Below are 19,485 nucleotides of genomic sequence, written 5' to 3'. Positions count from 1 at the left end.
TTGTACTGCAGAAGGATCCGTGTGTGCCGCGTCTTTCCTGCCGGCAGGAGATAGCGCGGGACACCCAAAGACTAATGTAAAGGCATCTAAGAATATGTGTAGAATGAATATAATGGGAATATTGCAATAGGGGAAAAACCAAGAGTTTTACAAGGCAGATTTGTATTCCAGTAACCCAGGCCCTAAGGACTGTGATGGGGCTGGGTTGGGGTATAATACAAGAAACAGTGATATGCTGAAGTGTTTGAACTCAGAAGATGATTCCCAAGTATCTTGGATAGGTTTTAATGTTGTAAGGAGACACCATGACCATGGCAACCCTTATTAAGGAAAACATTGGGGCTACCTTATGGTTCAGAGGTTTAGTCCGTTATTGTCATGGTGGGAAGTGTGATGGCATGCAGGCAGACATGGTGCTAGAGAAGGAGCTGAGAATTCTACATCTGGATCCTCAGGCAGCAGGAAGAGACAGTGAGATCCTGGGTCTGGCTTGAGCATATGAGACCTCAAAGCCCACCTCTAATGACACACTTCAACTCTATTTCTACAAGGCCACACATAATAGTACCACTGCCTATGAGCCTATGGGGGCCATATTCTTTCAAATCACCATACCAAGTCAGTCATTTTTGGCATATTGGTTAGAAGTAAAGATATCAGAAGGCCTCAGAAACAAAGTCCATTTTCATTCAGCCCTCCTGAGCCCCATCCCTTTTTTCTCACCCAAAGGAAATCATGGAGACCAAAATTTCTATTTCCCTAGCTGGAACACAGGACTAGAAAACAGGGTCATACCCCTGCACTGAGATTCACTTGGTCCATCTAAATTCACAAACAAGGAGTATCTTTCCATCCTCACTTTGTCTTCTTCTGGTCCCAGGTTCCTAATCTTAATAAGCTATAATCCATCACTAAGCTATTTCTGGTGAACATGTTACATAATCACACAAATCCTTGTACATAAATACCACCTTGTTCCCTGGTGGCGGACAGAAAGAAAGACTGCAAAGCCATAACCCTGTCTTTGAATGACAGAAGGGATACATATAATCCAAACTGTGTTGGAGAAGCAGGGAATATCACCCATCTATGGTTGTGCTATCACAGGCTCCCATGGGAGCTCTCTTGTCTGCTACCCACCTACCTGTATCTGGGACATATTAAGATAGGTTTTATCTCAGTTTAATCAAAAAAATGAAGTACAAGACCCTATATATTCTCTTATCCAAGGATTACTTTCTTCTGCAATGGGGTCTAACTTAAAGTTACATATCTAGGCAAATGCACCAGCCAGTCCTTTGGTCCTTCTTCCTACTCTGTTCCTCCAGCAGCCCCAACTTACCCTAAATGGGCAGCACTCTCTCTCCCACATATTAATTATGCTCTGCATTTGCTCTATTATTGCCTTAAATAAAATTCTTAGTTCTTCCAGTTTTGTTCAGAAATGCCCAAATTAGATTTGAGATTTAAAAATTCTTGTTCTTTTGGCAGACACATCCTAACTCAACTATGAACTAAACACTAGCTTGGGCTTCTGATTGGCACTGAATCTCCTTGTAAGGCTGCCCCTCTCTGATGCAGTGCATCCAATATGAAAGCTGAAAATGTCATAGCTAATTTGACTCCTTCAACTGTAGCTGGTATGACTATGGGATCAAATTTTATTTTAATTAAATTAAGTTTAATTGAAGTAAACTAATCTCAAAACTATTACTAGGTTAGGTTATCAGCCAATTTTTAAGTACCTTTGGAACTAATCAGGTATGCAAACTTATGTATTACACTCTGACTTTTATGAAATCTAAAGCTGAATCTAATATTTCAGATGAATACTCAGTATCTGAATTAAGATGTTAAATGTCTGCTGGATTTAAAACACACACACACACACACACACACACACACACACACACAGGAATAAAAGACATGTCTACTTGTTGCAGGAAATACTTTAAAAAAAATATGCACCATCCTGAGATATTTCCTTCTATTCTCTGCCTGTGGCCCAGCTGCCTCTAGGATAGCCCCAGTTGGTGGTCTGGTTCGCCTGCCTGGGAGCCAGCTTCTACCTTCTCAGCCATCTACCCCCCCTGCCGCTAGTTGTCACAAATCCCCTTAAACCAGTAAATCAAAATTCTAGAAGCTTATAGTTAAGTAGTCAGATTTATATATCAATAAATTCTCAATTCACAAAATGCCTGCACAATAATTTCAAGGCCAATTGATAATGTTACAAGCTGCCCACCTAGCATAGTCAAGTTATCTCAAGTATTCTATCCTTTTGTGATATTTATAGCTGCCTGTGGCTATTTAAAGCCATGCGGAATCTAGATCATCTTCCTCCTCCTCCATCTTCCTTCCTTCTTCCTGTTCCTGTCTCTCTCTCTCAAACTCTTAGCTCTGCCTCCCCTTTCCCTGTCCAATCACAGGCTTCTTGTATTAATATTTGAATTATTTGAAGGAAAATTCTGTTCTATCTATTTACATTTATACTGATACAAGTTGAATGATAATATTTTAGATATACTGGCAAATGTTTTCAAAATATCATGAATATTGTTTCTTTAAATATGACTACTAGAAAATTTAAAAGTCATAGTTCACTTTATATTTGGTGTTTGGAGTGTATATGTGTATGATTATATGTGTGTATGTAGTGCGTGCATGCATGTGTGTGTACTTCACATGTCCTGCTCAATCTTTCTCCATCATAGTTTTGAGACATAGGTGAACCTGGAACTCAGCATTCAGGTTAGGTTGGCCGGACAGCCAGCCTCACAATTCTCCCACCTCCACCTCCCAGCGCTTGGATTATAGTTGTGTGGGCTGTATTGTCTAGCTACTGGGGCTTGAACTCTAGTCCTTATACTGTGCAACAAGCACCCAAGTATCAACTGAGATATTTCCTCAATCCTTCATTTTATATTTCTATTGGACAGTGGTAGCTTATCAAAAAACACCATAATTTAAGGAAAAAGAAAAACTACCTTTGAATTTTTCTAGAAGATTAATTACATCTACCCCATAATTTTTTGTTACTCAATGTCTCTTGGGTGGGGCATTGGTTGGTGCTAACTACTAAATTTAAAGCCCCCTTTTATACCACCTTTGCTTTGTTGGGCAGTGATCCTACATGTTTTGCATAACATTAGTACATGAACACTTCAAATAGCATACACTCTACTAAAATGATATTGTGAAATTATTTGAATGCCCTAAATTAAACTTGCACAGTCTACTTTTCATATTCCAGTCTTCATAAAAGCTACTAGTTTTTACTTCATTAAAGTTAATGAACTGTTTTATATGTTATGAGTTTAATAATCTAGGTAAAGTCAATCTACCACTCATTAGCTCATTGACCTTAGATGAATTCTTAGGCTCCTCTGAGTTCTTCTGTATCATTGATAGATAAAAAAACGGCAAGCTGTTTGTAAGACTTCGCAGTTACCACATAAGGAGTGTTTTTTGTTATTATCAGGAGCACATGAAAACATTTATTTATTTTAAGACTAGAATAAAGGATAAAAATGATATAGTTATATTAAAGCTGTACAGGAGAAATAATAAATTACGTTGTCTAACTTGGGTAGGCAAGATGGCTCAGTATTAAGGCATTTACTGTCAAGCCTGATGATCCAAGTTTGATCCCTGGAACCCACAAAATATAAGGAGAGAACCTCCACTTGTAGTCCATGGCACATGAATTTGTATACACACATAAAATAAATGAATACATGCAAATTTTTAATTATGTAGTTTACAGGCTTGGAGCAGAGGGTTTTTATAATAGCTGATAAATCAGGCATTAGCATCCTTTATTCTTTAATAGTGTCAATGGACATCTAACAAAGATTACATCATCCCAAATACAGGATCTATCCTGTCATTGACATCCTTGAATGGGTAACATTAGTGAGTCTCAAATGTGAAGTAAGTAACAAGCACCTCAGTGTTCGGGACCAGCTGGTACATGCAGTTACGATTAGAATACGCTCAGTAATTCAGCTGCCCCCAGCACAATAGGTGATTGATGGCCTCGCTGTGAACAACAGCTCCTTCATCATCTCTTCAGTCACCTTACCCTGAAGTGCAGCAATGGCTGATTTCACATGGAGAACATTTCTCTCTCTCACATAACCATTCATATTGCACACATGGTCATTCATCCATCAGACAGACTAAGAGAAACACTTTTGAAATGCCCTTGTCATTCTCTCAAATCAGCATCATTTATGCTCCTCTTACGTAACCTGTTTTCCATACACCAAATAGAAAGCAAAGTAAAATTTGCATAAATACAGCTTGCTATCTTCTTCATGTTCCTTATAGAAGAAGAGGAAACCAGTTGTGACTTTTGAGGGGTACCAGTAAACAAAATGTATTTGGTTGCTGTGGTTTCGACAGCTGCATCATCTCCAAGATGTGAAAGTATCTCAGTAGAAAGGAAGAAAGGAATTAAAACCGGCATGCAAATGGCCAATTTGAAAAGCTTAAATCCTACAGAGAAATGTGCACTAGAGTTAGGAGAATCTGAGGGATTTGTTTCGGCTTTTCCCAATAGGCAAATGAAGAAAGTAAAACCCCAAAAAAGCTGTTGAAGATGTTTATAAAAAATTAAGTTGAATGTTCAAGACAAACCTAGAATATGTCTATTTCAAGTATCTCTGAACTACCCTTAAAGTTTCACCTATAGTTTTATCTTTAGGAGCTTGTTGTGTTCAGGAAAGAAATTAAAATTATTAGCAATATGATATTTTTGGTGCGTGCGTGCGCGCGCGCGCGCGTGTGTGTGTGTGTGTGTGTGTGTGTGTATGTGTGAGCACTCGCGCGTGTGTGTGTGTGGGGGGGGGGCAGTGGTCAACATCAGGTGTTTTCCTTGATCACTCTGCACTCTATCTTTGAGACATGGTCTCTTACTGAATCTCTAGCTCACTTATTGCATAGGTTGTCTGGCCAATGAATTTTAGGGATCTGCTTGTTTCTGCTCAGTGCTGGGCTATGCTTGTGTGGCATGCATTTTATCCACCGAATCACTCTGTAGCTCCCAATTTATGTGATCTTCGAATGAACTACAATACATATTAAATAGCCTATGTATCATATGAAATAAGAAAAGAATAGTTATAAGTAGGTTTTTAAATTTTGAGATGTTTTTAATTTTATAATTATAGGGAAAGACATAGATAATATCTGGGAAGGACAAGTATATTATTATAATAGGAAAAAAATGTATGTCATGAAGCCCAAGTATGAAGTCACTGTCAGTATAAATGTTGGTGAACAAATATCAAGGTTTGCCATCAGCCACATAGTGCCAATTCTGCCCTCATTTTAAGTGGCATGATAAATGTTCCAGAGTGCTACTTCAAAGGATATCTTCAAATCGAGAGCCTGCTTCTTTCTATCCTAATGCATAACCTCCCAGGGGAGTAAGCCAGGAGGGGAAGGAGAGTGCTATGATGGTGAATGTTGACTGTCTGCTTGACAGGACAGCATAATGGACGGCCTTCTGAACTGAGGAAAAGGGAAAAGCTAGGTGAAGACCAACATTCAGAGCTCTCGGCTGCCTAACGGTGGATGCAGGGGGAGCTGCTACCTGGAATGCTTCCTAGGAACTATGGCTTTCCTGCCATCAGGTCTGCACCCTCAAACTCTGAGCCTAGACAGCCCCCACCTTCCTCCTTTAAGTTGCCCTTTTCTGATCTTTATTCCCGACAATAAGAAAACAAAGACAATGTAATTTTCTTTTTTTCAATTTAGAGTTACAAGGGGCACCTTCTTTCCCTTTCTCATGAAACCATGTTTCCTTCCCCAGATTCACCCCTGTGATGTCCTGACCTGGTTTCTAACTCACTTGTGTCTCAGGAAGGAAAGTGGGGAGTGTGGTCTCCTGTAACTGATTCTTTCTGCTCACCATCTTCCACTTCAAGCATTGCAAAGAAACTAAAATGATCAAAAGAAACTTCTGCACCCTTGCACCTCAGTTCACATCCCCAGACAAGTTGTAGCTATTGAGGACAGAGGATCATCCAGAATTTTGTTCCTGACGATTATGAACATGCTATTCTTTTTATACTGTAACGCTGTGTTCCCTGCTTTCTTCCAGCTTAAAAGGGGTAGAAATACCCTTTCCCTTTTTCCAATGTTCTTAGCATGGTGTTTGGCTTAGTAACTAGTTACTCATAGAAAATATTTGCAATGTACTAGAGGTAGAATTTGCACTAGCTGCTTCATGTGATGCTCTCAAATAGTGAAAACAATCCCTTGCAGTTGGTAACTAACAAAGAGGCAGATAGAACACAGAAAGGTTAAGTCACTCATCCAAGGACTTAAGAATAATGACTGATGAAGCATGTCCTCAGACTCAAGCTGTTTAGTGACAAAGTCCTACTCTAAAAGAAATGATGGGTTCAGCACAGAATTGTGGGGCCCCAGCCCTCCCTCAGTCTTAAAAATGATGTAAAGCTTGAAGAGTCTTCAAGTGGAGAGAAGAACAGCCCAAAGATTGAACTGGAGAACCTGAAAATAACTCAGTGTGACAGGCTTGGAGGGTCGGAGCTGTGGGTGAGTGCAAAAGGGAAAGGCAGGGAATGAATCCAGAAGGCTAATGGGGTCAGGCTACAAGAGGTTCTGTGTGTCAAGTGAAGGAGATTAAATTTTCATTAAAAAGAAAATGAGAAACTACTAGAGGGACGTGAGAGAATGACAAGGGTAAATTCAATTTTATAAATGATTATAGTTAATTGAGAAAAAAGTGTCTGCATTTATGGGGTAGGACATGATATTTTGATTTATGTATATATAAGTAAAATAATGTTTGCATACATTAGAGGAAATGCATACATATGTATCCTTTATAGAAAATGTATACATTATAGAAAATGTACATTTGTATATACCACCGAAAATACATGCATTATAGACATGTGCACATTTGTATATATTATAAAATGTATAACAACATATAAATATATATTATAGAAAAATTCAAGGTTAATTATCATACTAATCATTTTATAAGTTTACTTTCCTGTGTGAGTATATGTATGTGTATGTGCATGGCTATGGTTTATTAAGAGCAAAGTGCTCTAACACTGAGCTAAATCCCCAGCCTTTTTTCTGTTTTTCATTCTGAGAAAGGGTCTCATTAATTCATTTATGCTGCCTTTGAACTCACTTCGTAGGTCATTCAAAATACAAACTGGCTGTCTTCCTAACACCCCACCCCCACCACTGAGCAGGTAGGGTTATAGGGCTGTGCTATAGGGACAGTCTGCTGTCTTGGAGCTAAAGATACGGAGACAACAAATTCTGTCTCATTGACCCAAAGAAGCTATTAGTCTAAGAGAAATGATACAGGTACATAAGCAGATTCATTACTAGGTAGGCACAGGGGCCAGTAGGCAGGCTGATCTATATAGCAAGACTCTGACTCAAAATAAAAGCAAATGAAAATATAGATAGATGATAGATGATGGATAGAGGGGGGAGATGGTAGCTAGATAGAAACATGGTAGCTGTATCTATGTATATAACTAGTTGCTAACAATAATTGACCTCTATATCTTAGAGCAAAAACAATAGAGGGGAACTGGAGAAAATAGAATTCAGAGTGATCAATAATTTTCTCTAGGCCCTAGCCATAAAACCAATACCTAACCTTACTGAAAGAGAGGGGGAGGGAGAGTGGGGAGAGGAGGAGGTAGGGAGAGGTACAAGGAGAAGAGGGAGCAGGGGAGAGGTTGATAGGGAGGGGCTTGCAGACAAAGCTACCAATTCCAAGGAGGGAGAGCTAAACAACTTCTTGTAACAAGAGTTGAAAGATGAGGCCACAAGCAGAGGGGCTAACTTTGTAGAATCTTAAAAAGACAGTTACAAATTCGTTTACCTTAAGGGCAAGTCAGGTAATATAAATGAGTCCAGCAGTCCAAACAGCCAACAGCAAAATCACAGCTTAAGGGACTCCACAATACACTGAAGAAATAACCATCCGAGGCCAACGAGAACTAGGCTGTTCTAGTGGACAAAGCTGTCATCTGTTCCAATCAATGCCATTGGGGAACGTTCATCTAGGGCTTGCATGGCACTCACATCTCAAGAATGAGTTGACATGAGAGTTTTGATATGAAGAAGTGTATTGATTTTAAAGCTGGCTTAATAAGTGTGATTTGAAAGGGTGTTATCTGCTCAACAACCCTGCTGGTTGGGCTTGGTGGGCACCATTAATTCATACCTTAAAGTGGTGAGCAAGAGAGCAGGGGATGCTCCCTGGAGGGCTTATGATAAGTGATTCCATATTGTTTAACACGTTCTGCAGTGAGGTCCAGTGTCTAAGGAAGATGGACAGGTACCTTTCACTATTTCTCTAGCCTTATCTCCACACTCATTCCCCAGGATCTATGCTTGCAGTGGGCTCTAAGGCACCCATGTACCACTGTTCTCTGTCACTTTGCCTCATTCCCATCACTTCTGGGATTGGTTCAGAGTATCTCCCTGAAAAGATGTGATCTTAATTCCAAGAAACTGTAAATATCTCCTCACTTGGACCAAAAAATAAAATAAAATAAAATAAAATAAAATAAAAGCATCTTTGCATATCTAATTCAATTAGGAATTTCAGGATGCTAGCAACCTGAATTTTGGCTAGGTCCTACATCTCAGAGGAATTGTGTTTAAAAGAAAAGAAGATATAGACAGAAGGAAAGAATATACAGGAAAAGCTCCTGGAAATGTGCCCTTGTGGTGAGAGGCTATGAAAATATTTGCTAGTTATTCTGTTAATAGCCCTGGGAGTTCACCACCAACTCCCATCTGCACCTGGTGCTGGTCTTTCTCAGATAAAAGACTAAGTTTCTTGTCTATACCGCCGCTGACCTCTGACCTCTGACCTCCTAAGTGCTCAATAGTTGTTTGTTGAACTGATTAATGTATAAGAGATTGGATGGCCATTTCCAGTGTTTCAAAGTTACCCATTTATTCATGTGGCTTTATTTTTAATTTTGTTTATTAGTGTGGGTGGGTGTGCATGCATGTGTGTTCATGTGCCATTTCAGGATTGATTTCAGGAGATGCTCATGTCCTGTGCAATGTGGGTTCTAGGGATTGAATTCAAGTCACTGATCATAGCTGCAAGCACTTTTGCCTGTTGAGCATCTCACCAGCCCTAGTTTTAAGACTTATATTCTAACATGGTGTGATTGCTGTAAATTGTTACAAGTCAGAGTGAAATCAAATCTCTATATATTATGAGGCCTTTTAGAAATGTCTAGTAATGACTGAGAAAATCATTAAAAAGCAGAGATCATGATCTGTCACTTTAAAGGGAAGGATAAAAGATAGTGATTAAGAGATACCCCAGGGAACAGGGAGAGAGTGCCCGATTAGTAAGAGAGCGGCCTAGTGTGACATGACTCCTCAAGTAACCAAGTAACCATCTCTCAGCCAAGAAGCAAACAGACAAAAGATGAAACTACATTTGGCTCAGCTTGTGGGTGTCTGTGTAAACGATAGAGCCTTGCCTTGCTTTGATACTTATGTTTGTAAATTATATCATTTAGGAAACAAAATAAAAGAAACTTTACAGAGAATTCAACTGCTATTAAAACATGTTCCAAAACTGTTCTGAAGTTTGCAGAGAGGCTTCAGAGCTCTGAGTGTGCAGACGGTTGGAGTGAAATGTCCATGACTGTAGGTCACTGTAGGACTAGCTACATCACTGGGAGTGTTGAGCACACAGTGATGAGGGATCCCATGTCAAAACTCATTAAGGATTGAAAGACATGGAGAACAACATTGTAATTCAGCCTGGGTACTTCTGATCATGGATAGGCTCTAAGTGAGTATAGTTTACATAGGTTTCCAGCTGTCCCTGCGTGTGCTGTGTTTCACTTCTGAAAGATACTTCAATAGTGGCATAACAACTGAATAGGTCAGATCACACTTGGCACAAATAAACACTGTGTAGAAATTTTTATTAATAACACATTCTAGCAATGATGGGGCCTCCACTAAGGCTGCATGAATGGGAATGACATGGGATCACCCTGGAAAGGTCTTTTGTTGAAATGTTCAGATTTTACTGTTTAATTCTGTCTCTTTTCACTCTATTTGTAATAATCCCAAAGTCCTAGTCTGAACAATAGAGAGTTGTGAAATTAAAAGTGTCCAGTAAGAAAATGGTGTGGAGCCAGGCGGTGGTGGGCATGCCTTTAATCCCAGCACTCGGGAGACAGAGGCAGACAGATTTCTGAGTTTGAAGCTAGCCTGGTCTAGAGAGTGAGTTTCTGGACAGCCAGAGCTACACAGAGAAACTCTGTCTCAGAAAAAGAAGAAGAAGAAGAAGAAGAAGAAGAAGAAGAAGAAGAAGAAGAAGAAGAAGAAGAAGGAGAAGGAGAAGGAGAAGGAGAAGGAGAAGGAGAAGGAGAAGGAGAAGGAGAAGGAGAAGGAGAAGGAGAAGGAGAAGGAGAAGGAGAAGGAGAAGGAGAAGGAGAAGGAGAAGGAGAAGGAGAAGAAGGAGAAGGAGAAGGAGAAGGAGAAGGAGAAGGAGAAGGAGAAGGAGAAGGAGGAGAAGGAGAAGGAGAAGGAGAAGAAGGAGAAGGAGGAGAAGGAGAAAAGAGGAGAAGGAGAAGGAGAAGGAGGAGGAGGAGAAGGAGAAGGAGAAGGAGAAGGAGAAGGAGAAGGAGAAGGAGGAGAGAAAAAAAGAAAATGGTGTGGGATAAGGCAAACCAATTATAAGGCAAAGTGAGAGCCCTTGCAGTTCTGTTAAAAATAAAGCAGCTGAATGAGTGGGTGTCACTGTAAATCAAGCCTAATAGCAAGGGAAATGCAGAGATCATTAAGAACACTGACATATGACATCTGTGTGTGTGTGTGTGTGTGAGCTTTCTTTCACAGCCTTTGTCTAATGGGCTTACTGTGATATTTTTCTCAATCCTTTCCAACAAGGCATTATTATTAGAACTTCTTATTATGCCATGGCTATGTGAGTGGCCAAGGACTCTTGGGAGGAATCAAAATTCCATTTCAGTAACTAGAGAAACATTTGCCAACCAAACAAAGACTCCAAGTCAAGGAACCTGGAATTCTCCACTGTGTGCACCTGGGTATGTTCTTTAGTTTACTGACAGCATGGGGCAGGCAGCAGGATGGGACCACTTAGAGAGTGTGCACGGAGAGCATGCTGGTTTAGATCCTGGCTCCAGTATGTACTGCCTAGGTGATTTAGGGGTCAAGTATTATGTTCCTCTGAGCCTAGGTTTTCATTTTTAATATGGAAATTTGGTTTACTGCAACTTTGATGAAACACTGACCAAAAGGAACTCAGGGAGAAAAAAGTTTATCTCATCTTATAAATCCTAGGTCATAATTCATCATTGAGTGATGTCAAGGAAATAGCTCTGGGCAAGGTCCTGGTTTCAGGAACTTAAATAGCAATGGATAGATGGTACTTGCTGACTAGCTACCCATGGCTTCCTCTGTTACCTTAAACAGCCTAGGTCAATTTGCCTAGGGATAACATTATTCACAGTGGAACGGACCGTGTAGTATAGAGCAATTTAGTAATAAGAGTATGTGCTTTCAGGACACGCCCACATGCAAATCTGATGGAGGCAACTTATCAGTTAAAATTTTTGTCTTCTCTGGTCTGTCTTAGTTTTTCAGAGGTTGACAAAAACTAACTGTGCCAAGGCATATCTATGGCATAGGACTATAAGAATTAATAAGAAAATCTACATGTGTAGCCCTGGCACATGTTATTCAAGGTAGCTACTTATTATTCGGCTAATCATACAAATACAATGTGTTCGGTTTTTTGTTTGTTTGTTTGTTTTTAAGTCAGACTCAAATAGTGGCAATTGTCAGGCCGTTTTATGAATATAAAAAGGTCATTCTGAACTTGGCTACTGAGGAGTCCAAAGCTGGACTTTGTGGAATGCTGGGGACATGAACAAGGAACTCAGAGATTCAGTCAGGGACAGGAACCACCCACCAGTCAGCATCTTTAAATCTAACTCCGTTCATCCATATCTTCAGGCACTATATGGACACTTAGGTTTGTCCTTGAAATGGGCGTAAATCCCCCTCAGGCAGGATCTACAGCCAACCATGAGACTGATTAAAAATACTCTAAGACAAAGTTAAAGAGATGAAGCTGCTCGGCAGGCAGATGTTGGGGGTTATGTGTCTATGTCCAGGTGTACTGCTTTTACTGCTCATGACTAATAGAATTGGCAGAAAAAATGCAAGTGTTTGATTTATTTAAACACCAGGAGCTATTTATTCAGAACCATTGATCCAGAGTTTCAGAAACGCATGGCCTCCTAAATCATGAGTATTTTCTCTTCTGAATTAGTATACTTTGAGATGTTAGATATATTAGAGGACAAGGCCAATGTATCTATTTAAAACTCAAAGTTCCAAATAACAAGCACTTAATCGATGGTTGCAAGTTTGAGCCAGTTAACATACTTTCCTATGTCTAGATTACATTGATGCCACGATTAGCATCAAAGTAGCTTTAAAATAATGTTCTTTGGTCTTGAGGAGTTTATGATTTGAGGTAAAAACATACGAACAGCTACAAAACAAGGCTAATCTTAATTCCCGTTAATTGCTACATTACCCAGGCCTTCCGAGATTAGAATAGACACAGGGCATGCTGTGAGAAGGATCCATCCTAAGTATAAGTAAGAAAAGCTTGCAAAACTAAAGCCTGCTGAACGAATGTCTGCTGCTCCTTATTATTGCCATACACTGGCCATTCTAGATGTTATCAGTGAAACCATAGCTCTGCCCCCTAAACTCTTTCACGGATTGTAACAAACAGTAGTGTTTGTCTTTTGAGATAGGGTCTTATTGTGTAGGCTTGAGTGGCCTGGAACTCACTACGTAGATGGAGCTAGCTCAAAACTCACAGAAACCAGCTTGCCTCTGGTTCCTAAATGCTGGGATTAAAGGTGTATGGCACCATACCTGGCTCAACTGGCTACATACAGTATTTTTAAAAGATTAGAGTAGTCGCTAACTCTCACGCCTAACTACCTCCCTACTCAAAGCTGGAATCAAATGCTACCTCCTCAGGGAATACGCACAGCCATGTGCTTCTTACAGCAGAATAAAGTCGGTGCAACACTACAAACTCCTAAAAAGCAGATGAGGGTTTGGAACAATGGCTCAGTTGGCAAAGTGCTGGCCACACAAGCAGAAAGATCTGAGTTCAGGTCCCAAGCACCTCCATAAAAAGTGCAGAGTGACATCGAAGGCCTGTAGTATAGTAACTGGGGAATGTCCTGGCACATTTGTGCCCAGAGTTTTGTAGACACAAAGTTCCTATTGCTGCTGCAAGACTATGGGGAAGCCAATGCAAGGGAGCTGTTCATATAGAATCCCTCTCAGTCTTCCTTTTTCTCAGACAGGGGAAAGAGACAGTTGAAAACTCTGGAGTTGATTCTAAACTCCATCACTCTTGACTTTGTCTCTGAATCTTCCCAGAAGAAACAGTGTAACAAGAACAAACCACAATATGCCTTTTTCAACGCTCTGACCTACAGAGTCTGTAAGGATGATAAATGGTTGTGCTTTGCCAGTTTTCCCAGCTTTGGGGTGATTAGTTATATAGAGAGATAGTAAGTGAAATGTCTCTTTGGGGTGAAATAATTATTGTACTTCTTCCTGAGTGCTGATATGTACAGGTTTCAATTAGCACATTTTATTCCATAATTGTGAATACACACTGTATTGTACCTGGAAGTCAATTCAAAGAATGCCCATCAACCCATTTATCCCTGGCATGTGGACTCAGCTATTCAGATCTGTCTGGAAAGCAGGCTGGTAAAAAGGCTGTGAATCTTCCAAGTACTTTACAGCAACATTTAATGTCCCCAGGTCCCAGGGTGTCCCATTAAATGGCAAGTTTGATGGGAAACAAAGCACCAGTGTGCTAGCATGGCTATTAAAGATGAAAAGGGACAATTTGTGCATTTCAATTTTTCTAATCCACATGACCATTTACAGTGCTTCATTATCGTTAAAATGTAAATCAGTGAAAAAGTATGAATATACTGCATAGCATACTCTGTTGGACAACTGAAAAGTTTAGTTCATATGTGAAATGAAGTATTGGTATTCTTTCACATTTAAAAATGTTTTTATTTTTATATAATCATGACATTTATTCAGATTTTTATCTAATACCCTTTTGTTAATACGTTTTGAATAGACAATGTATGTGTGTGCTTGTGAGTATATATATATATGTGTTTCTGCATGTGTGAGAATGTTTGTGTGCCAAAGATCCACATTTCATGTTTTCCTCTCTCACTCTCCTTAGTTTTTGAAATGGAAGACCAAACTTCCAGGTGCCCATTTGGCTACAGCAGATATCCAATGAGCTCCAGGGATCCTCCTGTCTTTGATATCCCAGGTTACAGCTGGATCCTGTTGCAGCCCAACCTAGACTGAACTCAGTTCCTCATGCTTGTCTATCCACTGAGCCATTCCCAACCCATCTTTATATATTGTTGATTTAAAAAATAAAAAAATATATAAGGACCCATAATTATTATCATCACATAACTATTATTTAAAAATAGTTTTTGATACAGGAGGGATGTTAAAAATGACTTGCTTTAAATGTCAAATGTAATTGGTATGCCACCAAGGATAGACAGACTAGTTTCAATCAGATGACACATATCTTCAAAGAGGAGCTTAATTTTGATAGAGATTAAAATTTTCTTCCTGACAAAGTACCTCGAGGGGATTAGAAAATTTCTTTCATGCATATAGCCTTCTGGATGGAAAGCAATGACCTACCACCAGAGATCATCAGGTATGGTCTTCCTGAGTACCCTCACAGATAGGCTCCCAGAATATCACTCAAACTCAGTTGTTACTGTTGCTGACATGGGGCAGATACAGAAAAGTACCCACTTCATTGGCCAGCCTGGTGGCAGTAGGGCAGGTAGAAGCATTGCTTTATGGGTAGCAGTGGTACCAAGGCTGTGCACTCCCAGCACTGTTTCTTATCTCACCTTTCCTATGGGTTGATCCTTGCTGGCCCCTATCTGTTTTCAGTGGCTCCCTCTCATTTGCTGAGCCTCATTTTTCATCCTGTCTTTTTACACTCTTTTTGCCTGGCTCAGCCTGGCAAAATCACTCTCAATCAATTGCAGTATACAGCCTGGACCCGAACACAGAGTGGAATGGAATTATGGCAGATTATGAAGGCAATGAAAACATGGGTAGTCTGGATGAATGTGAAAGCAAAGGGACACAAATGAAAAAATTACTATGCTTAGCAAATGGTAGAAATCTCCACCCAGAGAAGAATCCACATGGATTAAGAAGTGAACTCCTAGCCGGGCAGTGGTGCATGACTTTACTCCCAGCACTTGGGAAGCAGAGGCAGGCAGATTTATGACTTTAAGGCCAGCCTGGTCTACAGATTGAGTTCCAGGACAGTCAAGGCTATACAGAGAATTCCTGTCTTCAGGAATTCGGAAGCCTAACAAACCATGGTTAGGTTCTGAAGATTACATTCCTATAGGCTGGAAGATGGCTAGAGTATTGTTGCATCCTCTCAGGGTACAGGGAGAAAGGAGGGAAGCATCCTAATTCCTCTTCTTACAAGTGAAGTAATTCCATCTTGAAGGTCTAGTTTCATGACTAGGTGCCTGGAGTAGCCTGAGGAATAAGAAACTCCTATTTGCATATAAGCTTTCTGTAGCTGGCCCTTATCACCTCTGTACAGTCTTCTATGGTATATCCAAGGCCTTATTGAATCTAGTTAAAGGCCTTTTAAAAAGACCCCTGAAATAGGGTTTGATCTGTGTTCTTTCTCTGATTCCTATATTGCTGTTCTGCCCCACAATGTGTTGGTATCTCCAGATGGAGCCTTAGGAGGTGATTAAGATAATAAGGATAGGAGAGAGGGCACAATTCAGCCTGTATTATAGGAGGGTTATTTTTAAAAGCCTTCAACTAGAATCAAAAGGACCTTGGGTATATCATATAAGATTGGGAGGGGTGATAAGACCCAGCTCCAGAAAGTTTCTGTACAAACAAGGAAGTACTTAAAACTCATGCTATTCCAGCACCTAGTGTGGGGTGGATGGGTGGGGTAAGCTATATTAAGAATCTTTTTTAACAAGCACTTCGAACTGTCAAGGCCAGCAATACAAAGGCACTGAATTAAAACAGTAGGAACACAGAGAGGGAAAAGGAAAAGTCTGGAATCCAGAGATAGTTCAAAGGTGGAAGCAACAGAATTAGTCAGACATCTGGATGTGGGGGTGACAGAGAAGGAGGAGTTCAGGATGACTCATTTTATTACTGGGTAACTAGGAGGGTAAGAATGCCAATCAAGTCAGAAGACACACACAGAGCTAAGTTAGAACAGTGGATGGGTTGACTCTGGTCTGGAAAATCTTAAGTTGAAGGAGCTAGTAAGACAGTACCTACATTGATATTTTTAGGAGTAGAGCTACAAGAGATAGGAAAGAGGTAAAGTTCATTGAGAGGGTTTGGGCTTCATTAGAAAAGACATTGAAGTAGGGAAGGGTGAGATCAACCTTGGAGAGAGTCAATAATCTATTCTTTGGGGCAGGTAGATGGTTTTCAGACACTTCAATAAGGCATTTGAATGGGAGAAGAGACACTTTTGGAGAGGATAAGGCTTTTAATGCCTTAAAGAGAAGGAAGTCCATGCAGAAGAAAAATGTAAAGCTTCCGTGCTCCTGGATATAAGAAAAGAACCCTGGCCCATGGAGAAAAAAGCTGAAACCAATCATCCTTCAGAATGGGCTTTACTAGGAGAGAACCTCCTGGCTATACAGGGCTCTGCAATTTGGCCTTGAGATGGGAAAACAATTAGGAGAGATAGAGCATCCTATCAAGAACAACATGACAGATGCCTAAAGGCAAAAAGAGGCTTCCTTTTAAAACCTCAAGATATGTTTCATCATGAGGAAGTGAAAGTGGGGGTACATTGGACAGCACAGGGAAGGAACCAAAAAGAGAGAGAGGAAAGGAGGGAGGGAAAGAAGGGATTGTATGTGGGGGGATGGGCAAGAGGGGCAAAACCTATGATCTAACTTGATCATGTGGTGAGGAAGTGCAAATTTGTCTTTCTAGAACTTTCTTTATAGATGGATAGCTACAGAAATTGATGGAAGGCTCATTGTGCCATTATGAGCTGTTTGTTTTGATAGAAGGGGATTTCAAGGATATATTTCTCTGCATTGTCCATAATCTAACAATGCTAAGTACCTATGTAGAGGAAGAAAACAGCAAACACACCATGTGAAAAGAGCTCCTCACTGTAAGCCCTTGCTAATAATAATAATTTTATGCCTCAGGTTGCTATACCATTATAGAGGAACTTCTGTTTGTGACTTGAAGCCTTTCATTCCACTTCCAAGATTTTCCTAAAATGGCATAAACAAATAACTCATGGTAGACTGTGTTTGTAAGAATACAACCTTGAAAGTAATAAAACAGCAGAGGTTCTGAGAAATTGCCTCTATTCAAACTATATTTTTTGGTGAGTTTGATGGCTGAAATTATAGAGCTATAAGCTGTCCCTGGATATTGAACTACTTACATGCAAATACATTTGATGTGAGGAGAACCTCATTAGACTGAGCCTCATGTTGGAAAGCCCTTGTTGGGCAGTACCTTATAAAGTATCCAAAGAGAAGCTGCACAAGTGGTAGCTTTCCAATAAATGTAGTTGGGGACACAGGCTGGAACTCAATCAGGAAAGCTGAATTCTATCTATAGTGTGGCTGATGGGCTTGGCCACATGAACAATGATGTCTGTTGGTGATGGTGTTAGAATCCCAAGGTGCACTCTGGGTACTGCTCCAAATGCTGGCTCAACTTCCTGTTCCTAGGATCTGGAGAGAATATTTAAGAGTCTCCCATCGCAGCCTGTGATGACTCCAGATCACGGCAGCTCAGATTCCCAACTCATTTCCGCTTTTAGATGCCAGGAACATCATCTCATATTGTTTGAACTCAGTCCCATGAGTAGTAGGGATCTCAGTGTTCAGGAAGCTGGACAAATCCAAGTCATCACTGTCTGAAATCCCATGGCCATCTTCTCTGTCAGGCCATTTTGAAACTTTCTCACAGGTTTAACTCAGTGTAGAGAGTGATGCCAAGTTGCCTTCAGGGATGCAGTATGTGAAATTGGGTCAAAAGTAGTTGTGTGAAATGCTGCTTCTAGTCCTAGTTGTTTTTTTTCCTACATATCGTTCATAACTGGAACCATGAAGTTTCATTACAAATCGTTTTGGCTCCATTACTCTCTCTACTGCTTAAATCTCACAATTTTTCCCATATACCCACGTACCTGAGCCCTGAGGTCTTGCCCCAGAGATTGTTGGTTGTTTCTTTGTTTCTTGATCCTTGTCTTTGCTTCTGCTTCTCTTCCCTGATGTTTCTTTTCAACTTTCTAAACCACATCCAACCTCAAGAGCAATCCAAGTGTCACTCACTTCTGAGGTACCCATCCTGCTGCCAAAAGTGGCCAATGTGTGGCACTCACTGTCACTCTCAGACAGACTGACAGTTGTAACTCCAATTATTCCTTCACTACATTCCATGCTCAGGGCAGATTTATCTATGTTTCAATGAATCCTAAGCACACTGCCTAAAGAGGCTTCTAAAGATACAGGGAAATGTACAAAATTCTCTTAAAACTAGAAACAAAACAACAAAAACTCAAAAGTTTTTAGGTTCAATAACACTTTCAATACCTAAAAAAATGTCTTTTTCAGCTTGGTGGGGGGGTGACCCATGCCTCTAAATGCCAGCACTCAGAAGATAGAGGCATGCATATCTCTGTGAGTTCAAGGCCATCCTGGTTTGCAGAGTAGGTTCCAGGTCAGCCAGGGCTATACAGAGAAACTGTCTCAAAAACCAAACAAACAGAAAGCAAAACAAAAGTCCTTTTCATAGTAATGCTGTCACAAAATATAATTTTGAGAATTTATATGGTGAAGGAGTCCCAAGGAGGCACAGTGCCCAGTGCCCACAATAGGTACAATGAAACCCTGTCTTATCCTGTCCTGGGCTGCTGAGACCACCTCCCCTAATGAGAATATCCAGCTTACTGCAGTCCCCAAACTGCTCTGTTAACTCCTAAGAAAGCCCAACATAGGAATGTCTATGACATTCTTTTCAATACTTGAAAAAAAAAAAAGCACAGTGAATACTGTATTCACTGATAATAAGCTCACATATTCTAACTAAAATGTCAGTGCTCTTTGCTTTTAGCCAGAAATAAGTCAGCTGGAAGCACTGGAAATCCCAGAATGCTCAGAGGTCTGACACACTGTTAATGCAGACACTTTTGGGATATGACTGAGAAGCCAGATACAGAAAAAGAAATCCATATGTCAGTCATAGAACATGCAAATATACATCTTAGTTCTAGAAGACATGTAAGACAAAAGTATGCAGAAAAATATGCAATAG

At 40.2% G+C, this 19,485-nt stretch overlaps 1 protein-coding gene across 6 annotated transcripts in view; it reads right to left on the bottom strand.

The window, feature by feature from the left end:
• The window catches only part of Plppr5 (phospholipid phosphatase related 5), a 274,811-nt gene that overhangs the window by 45,603 nt on the left and 209,723 nt on the right, over window positions 1-19,485 (bottom strand). The window lies entirely within an intron of this gene.

The sequence above is a fragment of the Mastomys coucha genome, unplaced genomic scaffold (assembly GCF_008632895.1).
Source record: "Mastomys coucha isolate ucsf_1 unplaced genomic scaffold, UCSF_Mcou_1 pScaffold16, whole genome shotgun sequence".
In the NCBI taxonomy this organism is placed as follows: domain Eukaryota; kingdom Metazoa; phylum Chordata; class Mammalia; order Rodentia; family Muridae; genus Mastomys; species Mastomys coucha.
Note: the sequence above shows the minus strand (reverse complement) of the source record. Positions and strands in the feature narration are given on the sequence as shown.